The sequence below is a fragment of the Phyllobates terribilis genome, unplaced genomic scaffold (assembly GCF_046119375.1).
Source record: "Phyllobates terribilis strain yellow unplaced genomic scaffold, ASM4611937v1 Scaffold_11__3_contigs__length_659146591, whole genome shotgun sequence".
In the NCBI taxonomy this organism is placed as follows: Eukaryota; Metazoa; Chordata; class Amphibia; order Anura; family Dendrobatidae; genus Phyllobates; species Phyllobates terribilis.
This window is the reverse complement of record NW_027362771.1, coordinates 656016709-656038368: the sequence shown is the minus strand read 5'-3', so window position 1 is coordinate 656038368 and position 21660 is coordinate 656016709. Positions and strand designations below refer to the sequence as shown.

The 21660-nt window shown below is 51.8% G+C and overlaps 1 protein-coding gene across 1 annotated transcript in view; it reads right to left on the bottom strand.

The window, feature by feature from the left end:
* The window catches only part of ACAP1 (ArfGAP with coiled-coil, ankyrin repeat and PH domains 1), a 376352-nt gene that overhangs the window by 338331 nt on the left and 16361 nt on the right, over nt 1-21660 (bottom strand). The gene's annotated exons all lie outside the window — the stretch shown is intronic.

Sequence of the window (21660 nt, the reverse complement as noted above, 5' to 3'; positions counted from 1 at the left end):
CTCGCACCTCTTGGGAAGGAGGGAGCTTGATCGTGACGGGATGTCGGCTTTCCTGGCTGAATCTGTTCCTGAGCCAGGGGCTGACCTCTCGCTGGGCGATTTGGCAGAAGCGATCAAAGAAGAGGAAGTGAGACTGGCGATCGATGGGCTTAGGCCCAAAAAGTCGCCAGGTCCGGATGGCTTAACATCCGAGTTCTTTAGGACCTTTAGGGACTCTTTGGTCCCCCTCTTGACTCAGGTGTTTAACGAGTGTCTCTCCTCGGGCACTCTGCCGAGATCATTAAGGAGGTCAGCTTTGATCATTTTGTCAAAGGGTAAGGATCCGTCACGCATTGAGAACTGGCGTCCCATAGCACTTCTCAATGTGGACAGGAAGATTTTGGCTAAGATACTTTTCAACAGGCTGGTGAAGTTTGCACCCCGGCTCCTTTCGGAGGTTCAGCACTGTTGCGTTCCTGGCCGTAGCACTTTTAGTGCTGTTCTAGGTGTCCGAGAGGCCGTGGAGCAAGGCAGGGCGGGCCTCTGGAAGGGGTTCTTGCTGACCCTGGATCAGGCAAAAGCCTTTGATCGGGTTAACCACGAGTACCTCTGGTCCACTCTTTTGAGGTATGGTCTGCCTGGAGGGTTTGTGGACTGGCTTAAGACCTTGTATGCAGGGGCTGAGACTTTCCCTCTGGTGAATGGGTGGATTGGACGACCTTTTGGGGTAGGATCCGGTGTCCGTCAGGGCTGTCCTCTTAGCCCTTTGCTTTACGCGTTTGCGATCGATCCCTTCCTCAGAAGGATCGATTGTAGACCGTTGGCGGGGGTGCGGATGGGCGGGGCGGCGCCGGAGACTATCCTGAGGGTGGTGGCCTACGCGGACGATGTCACCGTCTTTGTTTCTTCGCAAGAGGAGGCAGCAGCGGTGATGTCAGAAGTGGAGCGCTACTCGGAGGCATCCGGGTCCAAGGTCAGCCAGGATAAGTGTGAGAGTCTCTGGCTGGGAGGCGGAGATCCCGGGTTTGATCTTCCGGACACCCTCCCCGAACCCCAAGAACATGCCAAAGTCCTGGGCATCGAATTCGGCCAGGGTGATTACCCCACAAAAAACTGGGAAGGCAGAATCAAAGGTGTCGCCCAAAGAGTGGACCAATGGAGGGGTTGGTCTTTGACCCTGAGGGAAAGGGTTGGCCTGTGCAAAGCTTTCCTGCTCCCCTTGCTAATCTACCTGGGCAGCGTCTGTGTCTTGCCAGAGCCTCTCTGGACACGGGTCTACAGTCTGTTCTTCCAGATGTTATGGGGGAACAGACTGAACCTAGTCAAGCGGGAGGTCACTTACCGCACGAGGAGACTAGGGGGTTTGAATATGGTGAACCCCGTGGTGTTCCTAGTGAACACTTTCTTGAAGGTGAACGTGGCAAACCTCTGGAAAGAGAGGGCTCCTCAGTGGGTATTCTCCTGCAAGGGATGGTTTCAGCCTTTCTTCCAGGAATGGGAGACAGGGGGAAGATTGAAGGATCTTCGCACACCACACGGGCATCTCCCGGCTTATGTTACCCCGGTTCTGAAAATGATCCGCCGGTGGGGTCTGGGAATGTGGGAGGTGAGGTCCCTCCCGAGGAAACTCCTCGATATGAGGGTCTTGCTTTCTCATTTTCAGAGTCCATTGGCCCTCAAAGACTGCCCAAGTCGGGATCTGGAGGTTGGGTTGAGTTTGTTAAATTCTACCAGGATCCCCGAGAAGTACTGGGACTTGACTTGGCGCTGCTTCCATGGTAAGCTGTATGTGAGGGACAATTTGAAGTACAGGAGCTCCGAGGACAGGAATTGCCCCCGTGAGGCTTGTGCTAACGTGCTGGAAAGCATGGAGCACTTCCTGCTTCATTGTCCCTTTAATACAGAGGTGTACAACAGGGTGGGGGCTTCCATTGGTTGGCCGCGGCTGGCTACTCTGTCCTACGCCGGGTGGGCCTATAGAGCGTTCGGAGACCTTGGGAGAAGGGACCGAGACACTTTATTCATAGTCAGCGCAGTGGTGAGGTATTTCACGTGGAACGCATGAGTTTTAGTCTCGACGCAGAGTAAAATCCTCCATGTAGATGAAGTCTGTAGGAACATCCTAGGTGACCTGGTGAAGGTACGTTCTCTGGAGTATGAAAGACTGGGTGCCCGGAGGGCGGCCCGTCTCTGGAGGGGCTTTTCCTTCAGGGTGCCTTAGTCCGGTAGTACTCCTATATCCTGGTGGTGGGCCGATGTCTTTTCACCCTAGATTTTTGTTTTGTATTTCTGTCTCCTGAATAGAAGGTTTGCCGGCATCGAACTTGAGCCTTGCATGGTGAGTGTGTAGGTTGTGTTCTGTATATATTGTATATAATGTATAATAGGGGGTTTTAGTTAGGTTGGGTGGGGGATTTGGGGGGGTTTTCATCGGCGGTGATAAGAGGACTGATCTGGCCTGGTCCAGGCCCCGCCTGGGGAAAAACTTTGGGGCCTGATCCTAGCTCGGAGTAATCCTGAACTTTGTGGCCAGAGCTGGATCAGGGGTGGCGGGATAGTTAGTGTAGGGTTGTGTTTTATGTATATATATTAAAAATTACAAAAAAAAATATAAAATATAAAAAAAAAAAAAAAATTGTTCATGTCACTATTGTATATATTGTTATTTTTGGTTTTCTGTGCTGTGAATGAGGTGCGGTAAGGGGGTGACTAAGGTCAGGCAGTGGGACCAGTAGGTTAGTGTTAGTGTCCGGTTGTATATACGTTATATTAGGTTTAGTGTTTTATTGTATATAATCTTGTATATAGGACGGTGTTTTATGTGTATATAGGACGGTGTGAGCGTTGTGTGGGATTGTATATAGTAGTATGAATGAAGCTGGGCCGGGGGTCTTATAGGTTTAATAATAGTTATTTCTTGTATATATATATATATTCCTGCGGTGATTTATTTTGTTTCTATTTTCTGTGATTTGTCGTCTTGTTTTGTTCTTATGTTCGGTGTCCTGTAATGTATTATTGTTCTGTCATGTACTGTATATACAGGAGGAGGGGTACTGTGCAGTGTATATATACAGGAGGAGTGGTACTGTGCAGTGTATATATACAGGAGGAGCTGTACTGTGCAGTGTATATATACAGGAGGAGCGGTACTGTGCAGTGTATATATACAGGACAGGAGGAGTGGTACTGTGCAGTGTATATATACAGGACAGGAGGAGTGGTACTGTGCAGTGTATATATACAGGAGGAGTGGTACTGTGCAGTGTATATATACAGGACAGGAGGAGTGGTACTGTGCAGTGTATATATACAGGAGGAGTGGTACTGTGCAGTGTATATATACAGGACAGGAGGAGTGGTACTGTGCAGTGTATATATACTGGACAGGAGGAGTGGTACTGTGCAGTGTATATATACAGGACAGGAGGAGTGGTACTGTGCAGTCTATATATACAGGAGGAGTGGTACTGTGCAGTGTATATACAGGACAGGAGGAGTGGTACTGTGCAGTGTATATATACAGGACAGGAGGAGTGGTACTGTGCAGTGTATATATACAGGAGGAGTGGTACTGTGCAGTGTATATATACAGGACAGGAGGAGTGGTATTGTGCAGTGTATATATACAGGAGGAGTGGTACTGTGCAGTGTATATATACAGGACAGGAGGAGTGGTACTGTGCAGTGTATATATACTGGACAGGAGGAGTGGTACTGTGCAGTGTATATATACAGGACAGGAGGAGTGGTACTGTGCAGTCTATATATACAGGAGGAGTGGTACTGTGCAGTGTATATACAGGACAGGAGGAGTGGTACTGTGCAGTGTATATATACAGGACAGGAGGAGTGGTACTGTGCAGTGTATATATACAGGACAGGAGAAGTGGTACTGTGCTGTGTATATATACAGGACAGGAGGAGTGGTACTGTGCTGTGTATATATACAGGAGGAGTGGTACTGTGCAGTGTATATATACAGGACAGGAGGAGTGGTACTGTGCAGTGTATATATACAGGACAGGAGAAGTGGTACTGTGCTGTGTATATATACAGGACAGGAGGAGTGGTACTGTGCTGTGTATATATACAGGAGGAGTGGTACTGTGCAGTGTATATATACAGGAGGAGTGGTACTGTGCAGTGTATATATACAGGACAGGAGAAGTGGTACTGTGCAGTGTATATATACAGGAGGAGTGGTACTGTGCAGTGTATATATACAGGACAGGAGGAGTGGTACTGTGCAGTGTATATATACAGGACAGGAGGAGTGGTACTGTGCAGTGTATATATACAGGACAGGAGGAGTGGTACTGTGCAGTGTATATATACAGGACAGGAGGAGTGGTACTGTGCAGTGTATATATACAGGACAGGAGGAGTGGTACTGTGCAGTGTATATATACAGGACAGGAGGAGTGGTACTGTGCAGTGTATATATACAGGACAGGAGGAGTGGTATTGTGCAGTGTATATATACAGGACAGGAGGAGTGGTACTGTGCAGTGTATATATACAGGACAGGAGGAGTGGTACTGTGCAGTGTATATATACAGGACAGGAGGAGTGGTACTGTGCAGTGTATATATACAGGACAGGAGGAGTGGTATTGTGCAGTGTATATATACAGGGCAGGAGGAGTGGTACTGTGCAGTGTATATATACAGGACAGGAGGAGTGGTACTGTGCAGTGTATATATACAGGACAGGAAGAGTGGTACTGTGCAGTGTATATACAGGACAGGAGTAGTAGTACTGTGCAGTGTATATATACAGGACAGGAAGAGTGGTGCTGTGCAGTGTATATATACAGGACAGGAGGAGTGGTACTGTGCAGTGTATATATACAGGACAGGAGGAGTGGTACTGTGCAGTGTATATATACAGGACAGGAGGAGTGGTACTGTGCAGTGTATATATACAGGACAGGAGGAGTGGTACTGTGCAGTGTATATATACAGGACAGGAGGAGTGGTACTGTGCAGTGTATATATACAGGACAGGAGGAGTGGTACTGTGCAGTGTATATATACAGGACAGGAGGAGGGGTACTGTGCAGTGTATATACAGGACAGGAGGAGTGGTACTGTGCAGTGTATATATACAGGACAGGAGGAGTGGTACTGTGCAGTGTATATATACAGGAGGAGTGGTACTGTGCAGTGTATATATACAGGACAGGAGGAGTGGTACTGTGCAGTGTATATATACAGGACAGGAGGAGGGGTACTGTGCAGTGTATATACAGGACAGGAGGAGTGGTACTGTGCAGTGTATATATACAGGACAGGAGGAGTGGTACTGTGCAGTGTATATATACAGGAGGCGTGGTACTGTGCAGTGTATATATACAGGACAGGAGGAGCGGTACTGTGCAGTGTATATATACAGGACAGGAGGCGTGGTACTGTGCAGTGTATATACAGGACAGGAGGAGTGGTACTGTGCAGTGTATATATACAGGACAGGAGGAGTGGTACTGTGCAGTGTATATATACAGGACAGGAGGAGTGGTACTGTGCAGTGTATATATACAGGACAGGAGGAGGGGTACTGTGCAGTGTATATACAGGACAGGAGGAGTGGTACTGTGCAGTGTATATATACAGGACAGGAGGAGTGGTACTGTGCAGTGTATATATACAGGAGGCGTGGTACTGTGCAGTGTATATATACAGGACAGGAGGAGCGGTACTGTGCAGTGTATATATACAGGACAGGAGGCGTGGTACTGTGCAGTGTATATATACAGGACAGGAGGAGTGGTACTGTGCAGTGTATATATACAGGACAGGAGGAGTGGTACTGTGGAGTGTATATATACAGGACAGGAGGAGTGGTACTGTGCAGTGTATATATACAGGACAGGAGGAGTGGTACTGTGCAGTGTATATATACAGGACAGGAGGAGGGGTACTGTGCAGTGTATATACAGGACAGGAGGAGTGGTACTGTGCAGTGTATATATACAGGACAGGAGGAGTGGTACTGTGCAGTGTATATATACAGGAGGAGTGGTACTGTGCAGTGTATATATACAGGACAGGAGGAGCTGTACTGTGCAGTGTATATATACAGGACAGGAGGAGTGGTACCGTGCAGTGTATATATACAGGACAGGAGGAGTGGTACTGTGCAGTGTATATATACAGGACAGGAGGAGTGGTACTGTGCAGTGTATATATACAGGACAGGAGGAGTGGTACTGTGCAGTGTATATATACAGGACAGGAGGAGGGGTACTGTGCAGTGTATTTACAGGACAGGAGGAGTGGTACTGTGCAGTGTATATATACAGGACAGGAGGAGTGGTACTGTGCAGTGTATATATACAGGACAGGAGGAGGGGTACTGTGCAGTGTATATATACAGGACAGGAGGAGGGGTACTGTGCAGTGTATATACAGGACAGGAGGAGTGGTACTGTGCAGTGTATATATACAGGACAGGAGGAGTGGTACTGTGCAGTGTATATATACAGGACAGGAGGAGTGGTACTGTGCAGTGTATATATACAGGACAGGAGGAGGGGTACTGTGCAGTGTATATACAGGACAGGAGGAGTGGTACTGTGCAGTGTATATATACAGGACAGGAGGAGTGGTACTGTGCAGTGTATATATACAGGAGGCGTGGTACTGTGCAGTGTATATATACAGGACAGGAGGAGCGGTACTGTGCAGTGTATATATACAGGACAGGAGGCGTGGTACTGTGCAGTGTATATATACAGGACAGGAGGAGTGGTACTGTGCAGTGTATATATACAGGACAGGAGGAGTGGTACTGTGCAGTGTATATATACAGGACAGGAGGAGTGGTACTGTGCAGTGTATATATACAGGACAGGAGGAGTGGTACTGTGCAGTGTATATACACAGAACAGGAGGAGTGGTGCTGAGAGTAGCAGCTGTCTGTGGAGCTCAAGCACTTCCAGGAGGAGGGTTGTCGTCTGCCTCTCTTCTCCCCAGGGAGAGTCAGGCTTACTGGGAGGCCGGCATGGCTTCCCAGCCTCCTATCCCCCGGTCTATGCCGGCGGGGGAGAAGGAGCCTCAACAACCGGCCCAGGAGGGAGTGAGGAGATCGGGAAGGGTGAGGAAGAATACATCCACCTGCTCCAACCCCGAGACTGTTCACCGCCAGCCCAGAGAGGGAGACTGGGGCACCCCAGGCCCCAGGAACAAGAGCCCAGCAAGATCCTGGGGGGAGATGAGCTCCAGCGAGTCCACAAGTTCCTTCTCCTCCCGAGTGGTCGCCACGTTGCGAGAGTACGAGGACGCCGGCAAAGCACTAACCCAGCTGAAAGAGGAGCTGAGGGAGGCCCGAGTCCTGAATACCCGGGCGTCCAACAAGGAGAGACCCGCGACCTCCCAGAGGGTTAAAGCCCTCAGAGACGAGGTGGTCAGGTTAGTGCTCCTCCGGGAGGGGATTGAGAAAAGCGCAGGTCCCTTCCTGGAGAGGTTTAAGAACCAGCGGCGGTTCTCAGAAATGAAGGGGTTAAACACCTCAGGAGAACTGCCAGCCGGCGTCCTTAGTGAAGAGGAGGAGGAGGATGAAGAGGTGACTGGAGTCTCAGTTGCTGGAGCCAGTGAGGGGCAGAGCCGGAGCTCAAGTGGTCTCCCTGCAGGGCAGAGGACTCCGACAGCAGAGGCTGGAGTGTCGGGGGAGGAGGAGGAAGGAGGACTGCTGAGGGAGATCCGACTGCTGGAGTCTCCAGTGGACCTGACGCGGTTTTCCTTCGGTGAGGACAAACCAGTGGAGGAGACAGGGAAGAGGAAGAAGAAGAAGACCGGAGGAGCTGCACAGGAGGTGGTGAGTTATAAGTATGTACCAATGTCTGATGTTGCGCCTGCCACCTTCTGTTTAAACCCCACCAAACCTAAAGGCACGGGCTCTGCAGTGGGCTCGAGGCAGAGGCAAGGTGGGGAGAGGAGGAGGACGTCCGGCGATGCTGCCATCTGTGCGGGGAACAGTGCAGGGGGCGAGGCTGTGGAGGTACTCACAGCGCCGGACATAGGGAGTTCTGTGGAGTTTCCCACCCTGCCCTCTGCGGCTAAGCCGGTTATCACCGGGGCTGGGGGGGCAGGGAAGGATGTGAAAAACACATCAGCAAAGAACACTGGGCACACTGCTGCGACAGGGGGGCAGTGTGCCCCAGCGCCCAAAAAGGACACTAAGACCCCAAAGTCTGTGGGTGCAGGGCGGGCAGAGGTGCCGAGAAAACAGTCTGGCCAGAACAAGGACCAAAATGCTGCAGTAGGGGGGCGGGGCGCTCCAGGAGACGACCTGCAGAAAGCCAGCAGCAACCAAAGGGAAACGGGTGTGGTGCTGCATGGAAAGGAGTCTCTGGAGGTGCTCCCCTCCCCCGGCCCAGCAGGTGTGAGTGCAGAGACACCAGACACAAGGGAGGAAGGAATGGAGGTGACTGTGGAAGGTGCAGAGAACAGCAGAGGTAATGGGGTGACAAGTAAAGAGAATAGAAATAGTGGTGTAGTGAATGATGGGAGTAATGGTGGAGCAGATGGTGAGAGTAATGGTGGAGCAGATGATGAGAGTAGTAGGAATGGTGGAATTGGTGGTACAGTGAATGATGATGCAGCAAATGGTGGGGGTAGTGGTGGAATGAATGCTGGGAGTTGTGGGAATGATGGGAGTTGTGGTGTAGCAAATGTTGGGGGTAGTGGTGTAATGAATGATGGGAGTAATGGTCCTGCGAATGGTGTGAGTAGTAGTGGAGTGAACGATGGGAGTAATGGTCCTGCGAATGGTGTGAATAGTACTGGAGTGAATGGTGGGAGCAGCACTGGTGTTGGTGGGGGGGAAGTAGGTGCTGGTCCCGCTGCCCCCCCAGCATTGGCGGGGGCTTCAGCCCAAAGCTATTCAGGAGCTGTCAGTGCTGGGGGTAGTAGTGCGCCCTCGTCTGGTGGCCCTGGGGATGGTGACTTGCAACAGCAGCTCCTGGACGCCCTGAGGAGAGGGGAGAGCTCCATCACTGTAGAGGGGAGGGAGGTTGATCTGTCTTTCTGGATAGAGAGACATGGTCTTTCAGCCTTCCGAGATAGAGGGGCAGAGACTGTCTGGTCTCTGCCGACAACGGGGCAGAGGAGTAACCGTAGGAACGTGGTCCGTCTCCAGTGGGTAAGCAAGGATTCCTGTCCTGATAGGTCGAAGGTGGTTGAGCTCCTGCTGGGGATGGGCTTTGCGGCATATGACATCTTTGCCTTGATCCATCCCTATGGGACCTCCTACTTCGATGTCAGCTTCATGAGACCGGAGGGCCTTGAGCTTTTCTGGTCTCGCCATGAGCTGGCTCGGAGTCGCCCCGAATGGCATGGTCTCTTTCCCCTGGCAATAACTCGCCAAGATTCAGTCAGGAAAGTGACCGTTCTGACTAGTAACGAGTCGCTTTCCTGTATGGACATTACCACCTGGGTGAGTAGATACGGAGAGGTCACCAATATTCCCGAAAAGAATCTGGATGACCATGGTATCTGGTCAGGGGCCTGGACCTTCATGGTGAGATTGAAGGTTTCGGGAAACACTGTTACCCATATCCCCTCCTCAACCTTTTTGGGGAGGGATAGGATCTTGATTTTCTACCGGGGGCAGCCTAAGGTCTGTCACAGGTGCGGTAGCCCCACACACTTCAGTGCGCAGTGTACCACCCAGAAATGCGCACTGTGTGGGGACCTCGGTCATCTTGCTGCTGCCTGTCGCAGGATTAGGTGTAACTTGTGTGGTGACCTCGGTCACCCGTTCAGTCGCTGTCCGCGTTCCTTCGCCAATGCGGTCCTGAAAGCGGCGAGTGTGGGACAGGCGCAAGCCGGGACTAATCTTGCCGGTGAAGGGACCAGTAGGGGCAGGGGAGGCAGGGATCCGGTGAGGAGCAAGCTGCCGCCATCCACCATCAGGCGGCAGGAGAAGCGCCGTGGGGACAGGGGGCAGGGAGTAATGTCCCTAAACTCTGACCCAGGTACTTCACTTGCAGCTGAGGATCCTAAAGACAGTGAATTGAGCGAGGAAGTCAAGAGACTTGAAAGGGAAGAGCGAGAGGACGCCACGTCTTCCCAGGAACCCTCTTCTGGTGACAGTCTAGATGAGGGAGAGGGGGAGTGGTCACAGAAAAAGAAAAAGGGTAACAGGAAAACGGCCAGAGGTAGGAGGGGGACCAGGTCTCGAGCTGCCTCTTTGGAGTGCGACCCCTCTGACTCTCTGGCCATGATCCAAGCGCCATTGGAGGGTTCAGCCGCCCCCCCTCTGGTGGATCTCTCCAACCGGTTCGGGGCTCTCCAGGACCTCCCTCTGGAGGGGGGAAGTGGGGACCCGGGGCCGGAGGTTGCGGACAAGGTGGTTGGGGCTCAGGAGATGGCTGGGTCTTCCTCTCGGGGGGCAAATACAAAGCCCTCTGGGGGGACGACTAACCCAGGACCACCAGACGAGGGCAAGAATCTATGTAAGGAGAGAATGGATGAATCTGTTTGTCTTAAGCGCACTAAAAACCCGTCATTATCAGAGGAAGAGGTTGGGACTGTCAGTGGTGGGAAGAAAAAGGCTATCTAATTCAATCAATCATGATGGCGGCACCCACCCCGTTGACGCTGGCAACTATTAATGTTTGCAGCATAAAGTCAGATGCGGCAAGGTACACGGCCTTTCATTTTCTCGGCCAACTTGACGCCGACATTTTGTTTTTGCAGGAGACCAGGTTGACCGATATATCAACCTTGCATAAAGCAAGGCGGGAGTGGAGGCATGGGCCCTCCTACTGGTCTCTTGCGGCCGAGCCGTATAGCGGGGTGGCGGTCCTTTTTAAGACCGCAGCGGTTGAATGCAGACGAGTGATCGAATTAGAAATGGGGAGATGCTTGATCCTAGATGTCTCCATGGGGGGACAAGAGCTTCGGCTCATTAACATCTATGGTTCCCAGTCCAAGTGGGACCGCAAATGTCTCTTCCTGAAGATCAAACCTTTTTTATTTTCGAGTCGGCAGGTGGTCTTCGGAGGGGATTTCAACAATGTCACGAGATCCTGTGATAGAGGAGGTTCCGGAGACCGGCTGGCTTATGACTGCGTCGCGTTAAACAGGATAGTGAGTGAGGCTCGCCTGGTGGATGTCCACATCCGGCACAACCCGGGCGACACGGGATTCACCTTTTTTAGAGGTAGTCAGTGCAGGTCTAGGCTAGATAGGTTTTATTTGAAGGAGGAGGCCGTCTCTTCGCCGTTGTCGGTTGTGGAGGTGGAGTTCTCCGATCACTGTTTGATTATGTTTTCTCTCAACGTTACAGAGACTCCTCGGATGGGAAGAGGCTATTGGAAGCTGAATTCATCACTCCTTGAGGAAGAAGCTGTAAGACGGTCTTTTGAGGAATTCTTTCAGAGCCAGGTACCATTGCTGGGCCTAAGTAACACTAAGTCGGCGTGGTGGGAGATGTTCAAACATCGGGTGGCGAGATTCTTCCGGCAGCTCTCGAACCTCAGAAGCCTGAACAGGGATCGCCTGTATCAGAGCCTGAGGAGGAAACTCGAGCATCTTGTCTCGACTGGAGGTAGCCGCGAGGAGATCTCCAGAGTGAAGTCCTTGCTGAAGAGGTGTCAGTACGATAAGCACGCATCTTTGGTTTTCGAGAGGGACTACGGGAAGTACTGCTCGCCCGACCCTTACAGAAACTGTAAGATGTCAGTGAATAGTAAGATAGTGACGGGGCTGGTGGACAGTACAGGGTCCCTTAGAAGGTCCAGATCAGGGATCTTGGAGGTTGTCAGTTCCTACTACTCGCACCTCTTGGGAAGGAGGGAGCTTGATCGTGACGGGATGTCGGCTTTCCTGGCTGAATCTGTTCCTGAGCCAGGGGCTGACCTCTCGCTGGGCGATTTGGCAGAAGCGATCAAAGAAGAGGAAGTGAGACTGGCGATCGATGGGCTTAGGCCCAAAAAGTCGCCAGGTCCGGATGGCTTAACATCCGAGTTCTTTAGGACCTTTAGGGACTCTTTGGTCCCCCTCTTGACTCAGGTGTTTAACGAGTGTCTCTCCTCGGGCACTCTGCCGAGATCATTAAGGAGGTCAGCTTTGATCATTTTGTCAAAGGGTAAGGATCCGTCACGCATTGAGAACTGGCGTCCCATAGCGCTTCTCAATGTGGACAGGAAGATTTTGGCTAAGATACTTTTCAACAGGCTGGTGAAGTTTGCACCCCGGCTCCTTTCGGAGGTTCAGCACTGTTGCGTTCCTGGCCGTAGCACTTTTAGTGCTGTTCTAGGTGTCCGAGAGGCCGTGGAGCAAGGCAGGGCGGGCCTCTGGAAGGGGTTCTTGCTGACCCTGGATCAGGCAAAAGCCTTTGATCGGGTTAACCACGAGTACCTCTGGTCCACTCTTTTGAGGTATGGTCTGCCTGGAGGGTTTGTGGACTGGCTTAAGACCTTGTATACAGGGGCTGAGACTTTCCCTCTGGTGAATGGGTGGATTGGACGACCTTTTGGGGTAGGATCCGGTGTCCGTCAGGGCTGTCCTCTTAGCCCTTTGCTTTACGCGTTTGCGATCGATCCCTTCCTCAGAAGGATCGATTGTAGACCGTTGGCGGGGGTGCGGATGGGCGGGGCGGCGCCGGAGACTATCCTGAGGGTGGTGGCCTACGCGGACGATGTCACCGTCTTTGTTTCTTCGCAAGAGGAGGCAGCAGCGGTGATGTCAGAAGTGGAGCGCTACTCGGAGGCATCCGGGTCCAAGGTCAGCCAGGATAAGTGTGAGAGTCTCTGGCTGGGAGGCGGAGATCCCGGGTTTGATCTTCCGGACACCCTCCCCGAACCCCAAGAACATGCCAAAGTCCTGGGCATCGAATTCGGCCAGGGTGATTACCCCACGAAAAACTGGGAAGGCAGAATCAAAGGTGTCGCCCAAAGAGTGGACCAATGGAGGGGTTGGTCTTTGACCCTGAGGGAAAGGGTTGGCCTGTGCAAAGCTTTCCTGCTCCCCTTGCTAATCTACCTGGGCAGCGTCTGTGTCTTGCCAGAGCCTCTCTGGACACGGGTCTACAGTCTGTTCTTCCAGATGTTATGGGGGAACAGACTGAACCTAGTCAAGCGGGAGGTCACTTACCGCACGAGGAGACTAGGGGGTTTGAATATGGTGAACCCCGTGGTGTTCCTAGTGAACACTTTCTTGAAGGTGAACGTGGCAAACCTCTGGAAAGAGAGGGCTCCTCCGTGGGTATTCTCCTGCAAGGGATGGTTTCAGCCTTTCTTCCAGGAATGGGAGACAGGGGGAAGATTGAAGGATCTTCGCACACCACACGGGCATCTCCCGGCTTATGTTACCCCGGTTCTGAAAATGATCCGCCGGTGGGGTCTGGGAATGTGGGAGGTGAGGTCCCTCCCGAGGAAACTCCTCGATATGAGGGTCTTGCTTTCTCATTTTCAGAGTCCATTGGTCCTCAAAGACTGCCCAAGTCGGGATCTGGAGGTTGGGTTGAGTTTGTTAAATTCTACCAGGATCCCCGAGAAGTACTGGGACTTGACTTGGCGCTGCTTCCATGGTAAGCTGTATGTGAGGGACAATTTGAAGTACAGGAGCTCCGAGGACAGGAATTGCCCCCGTGAGGCTTGTGCTAACGTGCTGGAAAGCATGGAGCACTTCCTGCTTCATTGTCCCTTTAATACAGAGGTGTACAACAGGGTGGGGGCTTCCATTGGTTGGCCGCGGCTGGCTACTCTGTCCTACGCCGGGTGGGCCTATGGAGCGTTCGGAGACCTTGGGAGAAGGGACCGAGACACTTTATTCATAGTCAGCGCAGTGGTCAGGTATTTCACGTGGAACGCACGAGTTTTAGTCTCGACGCAGAGTAAAATCCTCCATGTAGATGAAGTCTGTAGGAACATCCTAGGTGACCTGGTGAAGGTACGTTCTCTGGAGTATGAAAGACTGGGTGCCCGGAGGGCGGCCCGTCTCTGGAGGGGCTTTTCCTTCAGGGTGCCTTAGTCCGGTAGTACTCCTATATCCTGGTGGTGGGCTGATGTCTTTTCACCCTAGATTTTTGTTTTGTATTTCTGTCTCCTGAATAGAAGGTTTGCCGGCATCGAACTTGAGCCTTGGATGGTGAGTGTGTAGGTTGTGTTCTGTATATATTGTATATAATGTATAATAGGGGGTTTTAGTTAGGTTGGGTGGGGGATTTGGGGGGGTTTTCATCGGCGGTGATAAGAGGACTGATCTGGCCTGGTCCAGGTCCCGCCTGGGGAAAAACTTTGGGGCCTGATCCTAGCTCGGAGTAATCCTGAACTTTGTGGCCAGAGCTGGATCAGGGGTGGCGGGATAGTTAGTGTAGGGCTGTGTTTTATGTATATATATTAAAAATTACAAAAAAAATATAAAATATTAAAAAAAAAAAAAAAAAAATTGTTCATGTCACTATTGTATATATTGTTATTTTTGTTTTTCTGTGGTGTGAATGAGGTGCGGTAAGGGGGTGACTAAGGTCAGGCAGTGGGACCAGTAGGTCAGTGTTAGTTCCGGTTGTATATACGGTATATTAGGTTTAGTGTTTTATTGTATATAATCTTGTATATAGGACGGTGTTTTATGTGTATATAGGACGGTGTGAGTGTTGTGTGGGATTGTATATAGTATGAATGAAGCTGGGCCGGGGGTCTTATAGGTTTTATAATAGTTATTTCTTGTATATATATATATATTCCTGCGGTGATTTATTTTGTTTCTATTTTCTGTGATTTGTCGTCTTGTTTTGTTCTTATGTTCGGTGTCCTGTAATGTATTATTGTTCTGTCATGTACTGTATATACAGGAGGAGTGGTACTGTGCAGTGTATATATACAGGAGGAGTGGTACTGTGCAGTGTATATATACAGGAGGAGTGGTACTGTGCAGTGTATATATACAGGAGGAGTGGTACTGTGCAGTGTATATATACAGGAGGAGTGGTACTGTGCAGTGTATATATACAGGACAGGAGGAGGGGTACTGTGCAGTGTATATACAGGACAGGAGGAGGGGTACTGTGCAGTGTATATACAGGACAGGAGGAGTGGTACTGTGCAGTGTATATATACAGGACAGGAGGAGTGGTATTGTGCAGTGTATATATACAGGACAGGAGGAGTGGTACTGTGCAGTGTATATATACAGGACAGGAGAAGTGGTACTGTGCAGTGTATATATACAGGACAGGAGGAGTGGTACTGTGCAGTGTATATATACAGGAGGAGTGGTACTGTGCAGTGTATATATACAGGACAGGAGGAGGGGTACTGTGCAGTGTATATACAGGACAGGAGGAGTGGTACTGTGCAGTGTATATATACAGGACAGGAGGAGTGGTACTGTGCAGTGTATATATACAGGAGGAGTGGTACTGTGCAGTGTATATATACAGGACAGGAGGCGTGGTACTGTGCAGTGTATATATACAGGACAGGAGGAGTGGTACTGTGCAGTGTATATATACAGGACAGGAGGAGTGGTACTGTGCAGTGTATATATACAGGACAGGAGGAGTGGTACTGTGCAGTGTATATATACAGGACAGGAGGAGGGGTACTGTGCAGTGTATATACAGGACAGGAGGAGTGGTACTGTGCAGTGTATATACAGGACAGGAGGAGTGGTATTGTGCAGTGTATATATACAGGACAGGAGGAGTGGTACTGTGCAGTGTATATATACAGGACAGGAGAAGTGGTACTGTGCAGTGTATATATACAGGACAGGAGGAGTGGTACTGTGCAGTGTATATATACAGGAGGAGTGGTACTGTGCAGTGTATATATACAGGACAGGAGGCGTGGTACTGTGCAGTGTATATATACAGGACAGGAGGAGTGGTACTGTGCAGTGTATATATACAGGACAGGAGGAGTGGTACTGTGCAGTGTATATATACAGGACAGGAGGAGTGGTACTGTGCAGTGTATATATACAGGACAGGAGGAGTGGTACTGTGCAGTGTATATATACAGGACAGGAGGAGTGGTACTGTGCAGTGTATATATACAGGACAGGAAGAGTGGTATTGTGCAGTGTATATATACAGAGCAGGATGAGTGTATTGTGCAGTGTATATATACAGGACAGGAGGAGTGGTACTGTGCAGTGTATATATACAGGAGGAGTGGTACTGTGCAGTGTATATACAGGACAGGAGGAGTGGTACTGTGCAGTGTATATATACAGGACAGGAGGAGTGGTACTGTGCAGTGTATATATACAGGAGGAGTGGTACTGTGCAGTGTATATACAGGACAGGAGGAGTGGTACTGTGCAGTGTATATATACAGGACAGGAGGAGTGGTACTGTGCAGTGTATATATACAGGAGGCGTGGTACTGTGCAGTGTATATATACAGGACAGGAGGAGCGGTACTGTGCAGTGTATATATACAGGACAGGAGGCGTGGTACTGTGCAGTGTATATATACAGGACAGGAGGAGTGGTACTGTGCAGTGTATATATACAGGACAGGAGGAGTGGTACTGTGCAGTGTATATATACAGGACAGGAGGAGTGGTACTGTGCAGTGTATATATACAGGACAGGAGGAGTGGTACTGTGCAGTGTATATATACAGGACAGGAGGAGGGGTACTGTGCAGTGTATATACAGGACAGGAGGAGTGGTACTGTGCAGTGTATATATACAGGACAGGAGGAGTGGTACTGTGCAGTGTATATATACAGGAGGAGTGGTACTGTGCAGTGTATATATACAGGACAGGAGGAGCGGTACTGTGCAGTGTATATATACAGGACTGGAGGAGTGGTACCGTGCAGTGTATATATACAGGACAGGAGGAGTGGTACTGTGCAGTGTATATATACAGGACAGGAGGAGTGGTACTGTGCAGTGTATATATACAGGACAGGAGGAGTGGTACTGTGCAGTGTATATATACAGGACAGGAGGAGGGGTACTGTGCAGTGTATATACAGGACAGGAGGAGTGGTACTGTGCAGTGTATATATACAGGAGGAGCGGTACTGTGCAGTGTATATATACAGGACAGGAGGAGTGGTACTGTGCAGTGTATATATACAGGACAGGAGGAGTGGTGCTGAGAGTAGCACCTGCCTCCTGAGCTCAAGCACTTCCAGGAGGAGGTTCGTCGTCTGCCTCTCTTCTCCCCAGGGAGAGGCAGGCTTACTGGGAGGCCGGCATGGCTTCCCAGCCTCCTATCCCCCGGTCTATGCCGGCGGGGGAAAAGGAGCCTCAACAACCGGCCCAGGAGGGAGTGAGGAGATCGGGAAGGGTGAGGAAGAATACATCCACCTGCTCCAACCCCGAGACTGTTCACCGCCAGCCCAGAGAGGGAGACCGGGGCACCCCAGGCCCCAGGAACAAGAGCCCAGCAAGATCCTGGGGGGAGATGAGCTCCAGCGAGTCCACAAGTTCCTTCTCCTCCCGAGTGGTCGCCACGTTGCGAGAGTACGAGGACGCCGGCAAAGCACTAACCCAGCTGAAAGAGGAGCTGAGGGAGGCCCGGGTCCTGAACACCCGGGCGTCCAACAAGGAGAGACCCGCGACCTCCCAGAGGGTTAAAGCCCTCAGAGACGAGGTGGTCAGGTTAGTGCTCCTCCGGGAGGGGATTGAGAAAAGCGCAGGTCCCTTCCTGGAGAGGTTTAAGAACCAGCGGCGGTTCTCAGAAATGAAGGGGTTAAACACCTCAGGAGAACCGCCAGCCGGCGTCCTTAGTGAAGAGGAGGAGGAGGATGAAGAGGTGACTGGAGTCTCAGTTGCTGGAGCCAGTGAGGGGCAGAGCCGGAGCTCAAGTGGTCTCCCTGCAGGGCAGAGGACTCCCACAGCAGAGGCTGGAGTGTCGGGGGAGGAGGAGGAAGGAGGACTGCTGAGGGAGATCCGACTGCTGGAGTCTCCAGTGGACCTGACGCGGTTTTCCTTCGGTGAGGACAAACCAGTGGAGGAGACAGGGAAGAGGAAGAAGAAGAAGACCGGAGGAGCTGCACAGGAGGTGGTGAGTTATAAGTATGTACCAATGTCTGATGTTGCGCCTGCCACCTTCTGTTTAAACCCCACCAAACCTAAAGGCACGGGCTCTGCAGTGGGCTCGAGGCAGAGGCAAGGTGGGGAGAGGAGGCGGACGTCCGGCGATGCTGCCATCTGTGCGGGGAACAGTGCAGGGGGCGAGGCTGTGGAGGTACTCACAGCGCCGGACATAGGGAGTTCTGTGGAGTTTCCCACCCTGCCCTCTGCGGCTAAGCCGGTTATCACCGGGGCTGGGGGGGCAGGGAAGGATGTGAAAAACACATCAGCAAAGAACACTGGGCACACTGCTGCGACAGGGGGGCAGTGTGCCCCAGCGCCCAAAAAGGACACTAAGACCCCAAAGTCTGTGGGTGCAGGGCGGGCAGAGGTGCCGAGAAAACAGTCTGGCCAGAACAAGGACCAAAATGCTGCAGTAGGGGGGCGGGGCGCTCCAGGAGACGACCTGCAGAAAGCCAGCAGCAACCAAAGGGAAACGGGTGTGGTGCTGCAGGGAAAGGAGTCTCTGGAAGTGCTCCCCTCCCCCGGCCCAGCAGGTGTGAGTGCAGAGACACCAGACACAAGGGAGGAAGGAATGGAGGTGACTGTGGAAGGTGCAGAGAACAGCAGAGGTAATGGGGTGACAAGTAAAGGGAATAGAAATAGTGGTGTAGTGAATGATGGGAGTAATGGTGGAGCAGATGGTGAGAGTAATGGTGGAGCAGATGATGAGAGTAGTAGGAATGGTGGAATTAGTGGTACAGTGAATGATGATGCAGCAAATGGTGGGGGTAGTGGTGCAGTGAATGATGATGTAGCAAATGGTGGGGGTAGTGGTGGAATGAATGCTGGGAGTTGTGGGAATGGTGGGAGTTGTGGTGTAGCAAATGTTGGGGGTAGTGGTGTAATGAATGGTGGGAGTAATGGTCCTGCGAATGGTGTGAGTAGTAGTGGAGTGAACGATGGGAGTAATGGTCCTGCGAATGGTGTGAATAGTACTGGAGTGAATGGTGGGAGCAGCACTGGTGTTGGTGGGGGGGAAGTAGGTGCTGGTCCCGCTGCCCCCCCAGCATTGGCGGGGGCTTCAGCCCAAAGCTATTCAGAAGCTGTCAGTGCTGGGGGTAGTAGTGCGCCCTCGTCTGGTGGCCCTGGGGATGGTGACTTGCAACAGCAGCTCCTGGACGCCCTGAGGAGAGGGGAGAGCTCCATCACTGTAGAGGGGAGGGAGGTTGATCTGTCTTTCTGGATAGAGAGACATGGTCTTTCAGCCTTCCGAGATAGAGGGGCAGAGACTGTCTGGTCTCTGCCGACAACGGGGCAGAGGAGTAACCGTAGGAACGTGGTCCGTCTCCAGTGGGTAAGCAAGGATGCCTGTCCTGAAAGGTCGAAGGTGGTTGAGCTCCTGCTGGGGATGGGCTTTGCGGCATATGACATCTTTGCCTTGATCCATCCCTACGGGACCTCCTACTTCGATGTCAGCTTCGTGAGACCGGAGGGCCTTGAGCTTTTCTGGTCTCGCCATGAGCTGGCTCGGAGTCGCCCCGAATGGCATGGTCTCTTTCCCCTGGCAATAACTCGCCAAGATTCAGTCAGGAAAGTGACCGTTCTGACTAGTAACGAGTCGCTTTCCTGTCTGGACATTACCACCTGGGTGAGTAGATACGGAGAGGTCACCAATATTCCCGAAAAGAATCTGGATGACCATGGTATCTGGTCAGGGGCCTGGACCTTCATGGTGAGATTGAAGGTTTCGGGAAACACTGTTACCCATATCCCCTCCTCAACCTTTTTGGGGAGGGATAGGATCTTGATTTTCTACCGGGGGCAGCCTAAGGTCTGTCACAGGTGCGGTAGCCCCACACACTTCAGTGCGCAGTGTACCACCCAGAAATGCGCACTGTGTGGGGACCTCGGTCATCTTGCTGCTGCCTGTCGCAGGATTAGGTGTAACTTGTGTGGTGACCTCGGTCACCCGTTCAGTCGCTGTCCGCGTTCCTTCGCCAATGCGGTCCTGAAAGCGGCGAGTGTGGGACAGGCGCAAGCCGGGACTAATCTTGCCGGTGAAGGGACCAGTAGGGGCGGGGGAGGCAGGGATCCGGTGAGGAGCAAGCTGCCGCCATCCACCATCAGGCGGCAGGAGAAGCGCCGTGGGGACAGGGGGCAGGGAGTAATGTCCCTAAACTCTGACCCAGGTACTTCACTTGCAGCTGAGGATCCTAAAGACAGTGAATTGAGCGAGGAAGTCAAGAGACTTGAAAGGGAAGAGCGAGAGGACGCCACGTCTTCCCAGGAACCCTCTTCTGGTGACAGTCTAGATGAGGGAGAGGGGGAGTGGTCACAGAAAAAGAAAAAGGGTAGCAGGAAAACGGCCAGAGGTAGGAGGGGGACCAGGTCTCGAGCTGCCTCTTTGGAGTGCGACCCCTCTGACTCTCTGGCCATGACCCAAGCGCCATTGGAGGGTTCAGCCGCCCCCCCTCTGGTGGATCTCTCCAACCGGTTCGGGGCTCTCCAGGACCTCCCTCTGGAGGGGGGAAGTGGGGACCCGGGGCCGGAGGTTGCGGACAAGGTGGTTGGGGCTCAGGAGATGGCTGGGTCTTCCTCTCGGGGGGCAAATACAAAGCCCTCTGGGGGGACGACTAACCCAGGACCACCAGACGAGGGCAAGAATCTATGTAAGGAGAGAATGGATGAATCTGTTTGTCTTAAGCGCACTAAAAACCCGTCATTATCAGAGGAAGAGGTTGGGACTGTCAGTGGTGGGAAGAAAAAGGCTATCTAATTCAATCAATCATGATGGCGGCACCCACCCCGTTGACGCTGGCAACTATTAATGTTTGCAGCATAAAGTCAGATGCGGCAAGGTACACGGCCTTTCATTTTCTCGGCCAACTTGACGCCGACATTTTGTTTTTGCAGGAGACCAGGTTGACCGATATATCAACCTTGCATAAAGCAAGGCGGGAGTGGAGGCATGGGCCCTCCTACTGGTCTCTTGCGGCCGAGCCGTATAGCGGGGTGGCGGTCCTTTTTAAGACCGCAGCGGTTGAATGCAGACGAGTGATCGAATTAGAAATGGGGAGATGCTTGATCCTAGATGTCTCCATGGGGGGACAAGAGCTTCGGCTCATTAACATCTATGGTTCCCAGTCCAAGTGGGACCGCAAATGTCTCTTCCTGAAGATCAAACCTTTTTTATTTTCGAGTCGGCAGGTGGTCTTCGGAGGGGATTTCAACAATGTCACGAGATCCTGTGATAGAGGAGGTTCCGGAGACCGGCTGGCTTATGACTGCGTCGCGTTAAACAGGATAGTGAGTGAGGCTCGCCTGGTGGATGTCCACATCCGGCACAACCCGGGCGACACGGGATTCACCTTTTTTAGAGGTAGTCAGTGCAGGTCTAGGCTAGATAGGTTTTATTTGAAGGAGGAGGCCGTCTCTTCGCCGTTGTCGGTTGTGGAGGTGGAGTTCTCCGATCACTGTTTGATTATGTTTTCTCTCAACGTTACAGAGACTCCTCGGATGGGAAGAGGCTATTGGAAGCTGAATTCATCACTCCTTGAGGAAGAAGCTGTAAGACGGTCTTTTGAGGAATTCTTTCAGAGCCAGGTACCATTGCTGGGCCTAAGTAACACTAAGTCGGAGTGGTGGGAGATGTTCAAACATCGGGTGGCGAGATTCTTCCGGCAGCTC